Here is a 6000-nt window from a genome sequence, read left to right on the forward strand (position 1 = left end):
AGCAGGGGTTATTACCGTTGCTTGTTACTCAGGTGGAAGAAAAAAAGGCAAGGAAATACATAACCACTCTTAGGCACATCCATGTGCCTATGTGCAGCAATCAGTCTTTCCCAAATGAATTCATTATTGGCTGTTATGCTGACAAGCTGCCTCTCTTTTGACAATTCTCATAGATGTCTTCAGAACAATGGTAAGAATGGCTTTGGGGGCCGAGGTACCATCCAGCTGTAAGATACAGATATTTTAGGCAAGGAATTTTAAGGGAGAAACTGATCATTTAAAAAAAACCCAAAATATTTAGGGATACCTTAGACCCTCTTTAATGTCTAATATCCACTGTGTCCTTTCTTCTTGGCAGAGTCAATTTGTAGGCCCAGCCCACTTATTATATTTTGATTTTAGGGTTCCCTTGACTCTGAATAAAGTTTCTGCTGCTGAAAGGAATTGCATGGACAGCCCTGGAAACTAAAGTCCTCTATACCAGCGGTTCTCAACCTTTTTTTCCCGAGTACGACTCGGGTCAGGTACAGTCAGGTCAAGTGGTACTTGACCTGACTGTACCTGACCCGAGTACGACTCGGGACAAAAAGGGGAGGGGGGACTTGCGGCAGCAGCAGGGTTTCGTGGCGGTGGCGAGGGGGGACTTTCGGCGGCAGCGGGTTGCATGGGGGAAACAATGCCCTCCGCCGAAACCCTTCCGCCTTTGCCCCTTTTTGGCGGCAGGCTTTCCCGGGAGTGGGTGGGTGGGCACTTCCGGCGGCGGATTCGGCGGCGCGGTACGGTTGAGAACCGCTGCTCTATACCAAATACAATAATAAATATGTTATTGAATCAGAAACAGTAGTGCATGTCCAATATGTTCTAAACCTGACTTACCTTCTCTCCCATAGAGATGGTCCCTGTAAGTGTCTGTCCTGTCCTTTGTCTCTGTACAGAGACTATGGTTTTGTGAAAGGATAGTAGTTTATAAAGTCTTTTTCATACAAGGATGTCGATGTGCTTTACACACAGTATTAATCTTCACAACATCTTTAAGAGTGAGGAAAGCATTATTGGATTCATTTTAAAGGTAGGCTACAGCTGTGCCCTAAGTGATGTTCCCAAGGTCACACAGTGAAGATGGATGAGCCAGACATTCTTAGCTCCTTTACTCCCAGAAATGCAGATTCCCTGACTTGAACTGAAACTATTGATTTATAATCAAATTTCAATTCACTCGGTCTTATTAACTTTACACTCTCTCTCTCACTCACACACACGCACACACACACGCACACACACAATTATCTATAAATGATATCAGTAATAATAATCAATGCACTTCCATTGGTGCACATTGGGCCAAATTTGTAAAGATATTTAGATTATTAAAGATGCAGATAGATATCAGTGCTTTTGAAAATCCCAATAGGAGCTTATCTACATCTTTACGAACCTAAATACTTTTAACATCTGGTCTACTGTAAATGATAAACCAACTGTAGTCTGATCAAGTTCCAGGGTGGAAATAAAATAATAAACTTACAGATATTAAAGCAGAAAAAGACCAAATTTTCAAATAGTGGATGACCATTATTATTAATAATTATTTATTTGTACTACTCTAGCAAATTATGACTTCTAATGCTGACCATTATGAATATTCTACATCTTTGTGCTTACAGTTACTGTGTGTGCACATACAAACTCCCACTTGTGTGCACAAATGTGGGATTTATGCATGCTAATGTTGCATATGCATTCTGAAAAAAATTCTAGCCTGCCCCCAACATGTGTAGGATTGTACCTCATAGGGGAAAACACAAAACAAAAGTGTGGTGCACATGTAAAATCATTACCCGTGGTCATTTATGTCGTTTTAAACTCCTCTGATTACAATTGTAAGTTATTTTTTATTGTTAAAGATATGTACAAGTGGCATGAGCCATTATTTATGACTATGGGTTTGAGTTGTAGTTCATAATCTGCATGTGTATACTCATAGGAACATGCCAGTTTTCACTTGGTTTTGTGTCAACACAACAGTACATTTGCCCAGGTTCCCTGGAATTTGGATGGAGCATCACTCAGAAGATATATGCAGCAAAGCATCTGGTCTGAGATCTCTGTTTGTAACAGAACCTGAGTTTTTAGGTGAGTTTTGCGTGAGCTCATTGCAAACATTTCACTCAGCTTGTGTGAAAAGCCAGTGGTAGAGAAGCAGCATACAAAGCATGGAACATGAATAAATAGATTGCTCACCATTCAAGGCATACACCAGATTTATCACATTACTGAAGGAGAATGACACTCAGTAAATTGTTGGGTGGCTTTGACGTACAGCTCCTACATCCCATTCAACATGGTTATGTCAAAGTGGCACATTCAGGGCGCAGCTGTGATGCTGGACAGCTGTGTGGGTTTGAACTCCAGCAGCCTCTTGTCAGAGTATTTTTAAAAGGAAAGAACACCAGGTGAGCTATAAGGGGATCAACTGGAAATGTTCCACTTTAAATGTGCTGAAGAATACAGAATTTTATGTGCTGCTGAAGGACAAGCAGAGGCTGTAGTTGGTTGTTTCTTACTGTGGAGATGAAAATGCTCACACTCCACAAGTGAAAAGGTTTTGCCTGTTTGCAAAGCGTTTTCTGCCATAAGTTGCTATCATTTTCTTTCTGAGTATGGTAGGTTGTGACATCTGACAATCCTTGCCTATTTCACTGACAGAGACAGTGCAGATTACACTGTGCAATTAACAGAAGGTGACCTGTTTTCCATCTCTGCCATTACCTTTCAAAGTGTGATGGGGAAGGATAATTGGCTTGGTAATGGCATAGTGAGCATCTTACTCGTGGATCACCAGTTCAAATTTGAACAAAATCAATGGCGACCGAAGGTTGTTATCATCCCATGATTAATGGGTTATGTGAAATGAGTTGATGAACTCAGTCCAGTTCCATCCCAGAAAATACTTTCAGTTGGTGCTAGCCTTCTTGGCAATCTCACTGTGGGCACAATCTCAGAATCCATTTCATAGAATCATAGCATCAGAGAATATTAGAGTTGGAAGGGACCTCAGGAGATCATCTAGTCCAAACCCCTGCTCAAAGCAGGACTAACCTCAGCTATATCATCCCAGCCAGGGCTTTGTCAAGCCTCAGCTTAAAAACCTCTAAGGATGGAGATTCCACCACCTCCCTAGGTAACCCATTCTAGTGCTTCACCACCCTCCTAGCGAAATTTTTTTTCCTAATATCCAACCTAGACCTCCCCCCTTGCAACTTGAGACAGTTGCTCCTTGTTCTGTCATCTGCCACCACCGAGAACAGCCTAACCCCATCCTTCCTGGAACTCCCTTTCAGGTAGTTAAAGGCCTCTATCAAATCCCCCCTCATTCTTCTCTTTTGCAGACTAAACTAGCCTAGTTCCCTTAGCCTCTCCTCATAAGTCCTGTGCTCCAGCCCCCTAATCATTTTTGTTGCCCTCCACTGGACTCTCTCCAACTTGTCCACATCCTTTTTGTAGTGGGGGGCCCAAAACTAGACACAATACTCTAAATGCGGCCTCACCAATGCCGAATAGAGGGAAATAATCACTTCCCGTGACCTGCTGGCAATGCCCCACCTAATGCAGCCCAATATGCTATTAGCCTTCTTGACAACCAGGGCACACTGCTGACTCATATCCAGCTTTTTATCCACTGTTACCCCCAGGTCCTTTTCTGCAGAGCTGCTGCCTAACTCGTCAGTCCCCAGTCTATAACTGTGCATGGGATTCTTCCTTCCTAAGTGGAGGACTCTGCACTTTTCTTTGCTGAACCTCATTAGATTTCTTTTGGCCCAATCCTCCAGTTTGTTTAGGTCCTTCTGTATCCTATCCTTACCTTCCAGGGTATCTACCACTCCCCCCAGCTTAGTGTCATCTGCAAACTTGCTGAGGGTGCAATCTACCCCATCCTCCAGATCATTAACGAAGATGTTGAACAAAACCAGCCCCAGGACCGACCCCTGGGGAACTCCACTTGTGACCAGTTGCCAGTTAGACATGGAGCCATTGATCACTACTCATTGAGCTCTATGCGCTAGCCAGTTCTCTATCCATTTTATAGTCCATTCATCCAACCCATACTTCTTTAACTTGCTGATAAGAATACTGTAAGAGACAGTATCAAAAGCTTCGCTAAAGTCAAGGTATATCACATCCACTGCCTTCCCTACATCCACCGAGCCAGTCACCTCATCATAGAAAGCAATCAGGTTGGTCAGGCATAACTTTCCCTTGGAGACTCCGTGTTGACTGTTCCTGATCACCTTCCTCTCCTCCAAGTGCCTTAAAATGGATTCCTTAAGGACCTGCTCCATGATTTTTCCAAGGATTGAAGTGAGGCTGACTGGTCTGTAGTTCCCTGGATCCTCTTTCCTCCCTTTTTTGAAGATGGGCACTAGATTTGCTTTTTTCCAGTCCTCAGGGACCTCCCCCTGTTGCCACGAGCTTTTAAAGATAATAGCCAAGGGCTCTGAAATCACCTCAGCCAACTCCCTCAGCACCCTCTGGTGCATTGCATGCGTCCCCATGGACTTGTGTATGTCCAATCCTTCTAAATAGTCTTGGACCTGTTCCTTCAGCACTGCGGGATGTTTGCCACCCAGTACAGCAGTCTGGGAGCTGATCTTGTCTGTGAAGACAGAGGCAAAAAAGGCATTGAGTACCTCAGCTTTCTTCACATCCTCTGTCACTAGGTTGCCTCCCTCATTCTCTAAGGGGCCCACACGTTCCCTAATCTTCCTCTTGTTGGCAACATACCTGTAGAAACCTTTCTTGTTCCCATTCACGTGTCTTGCTAGTTGCAACTCCAAATGTGCTTTGGCCTTCCTGATTTCATTCCTGCATGTTCAAGCAGTGTTTTTATAATCCTCCCTAGACATCTGACCAAGTTTCCACTTCTTGTAAGCTTCTTTTTTGTGTTTAAGTTTCCCAAAGACTTCTTTGTTAAGCCAAGCTGGACGCCTATCATATTTGCTATTCTTTCTGCACATCGGGATGGTTTGCTCCTGTGCCCTCAATACGGTCTCTTTAAAATACAGCCAGCTCTCTTGGATTCCTTTCCCCCTCATATTAGCCTCCCAGGGAATCCTGCCCATCAGTTCACTGAGGGAGTCAAAGTCCGCTTTTCTGAGTCCATGGTCCGTATCCTTCTGTTCTCCTTTCTTCCTTTTGTCAGGATCCTGAACTCGACCATCTCATGGTCACTCCTTCTAGGTTGCCATCCACTTCTACTTCCCCTACCAAACCTTCCCTGTTTGTGAGCAGCAGGTCAAGAGAAGCACGGCCCCTAGTTGGTTGCTCCAGCACTTGCACCAGGAAATTGTCTGCGATACTCTCCAAAAACTTCCTGGATTGTTTGTGCTCTGCTGTATTGCTCTTCCAGCAGATGTCAGGGTGATTGAAGTCTCCCATGAGAACCAGGTCCTGTGAACTGGAAACTTTCCCTAGTTGAGTAAAGAAAGCCTCATCTACCTCATCCTCCTGGTCTGGTGGTCTATAACAGACACCCACCAGGACATCACTCTTATTGTTCTTGCTTCTAAGCTTAACCCAGACACACTCAACTGACTTATCTCCAGTTTCATACTGGAGCTCAGAGCAGTCATAGTGCTCTCTTACATACAGTGCAACTCCTCTACCCCTTCACCCCTGCCTGTCCTTCCTGAACAGTTTATACCCATCCATGACAGTTCTCCAATCGTGTGAGTTACTCCACCAAGTCTCAGTTATTCCAATCATGTCATGGTTTCTTGACTGTGCCAGGACTTCCAGTTCCTCCTGCTTGTTTCCCAGGCTTCTTGCGTTTGTGTATAGGCACTTGAGATAAGTAGCCGAGTGGCCTACTTTCACAGTATGAATCGGGAGGCCTCCCCTGCTGCACCCTCCTCCTTCTGCTTCCTTGTGGTGTCCCTCTTCCCCACTTACCTTCGGGCTTAGGTCTCCGTCCCCCCATCGAACCGAGTTTCTTGGAGCATT

This window comes from Emydura macquarii, unplaced genomic scaffold (genome assembly GCF_026122565.2).
Source record: "Emydura macquarii macquarii isolate MOO-44397 ecotype Brisbane River unplaced genomic scaffold, CSIRO-AGI_Emac_v2 contig_320, whole genome shotgun sequence".
Taxonomy (NCBI): Eukaryota; Metazoa; Chordata; order Testudines; family Chelidae; genus Emydura; species Emydura macquarii.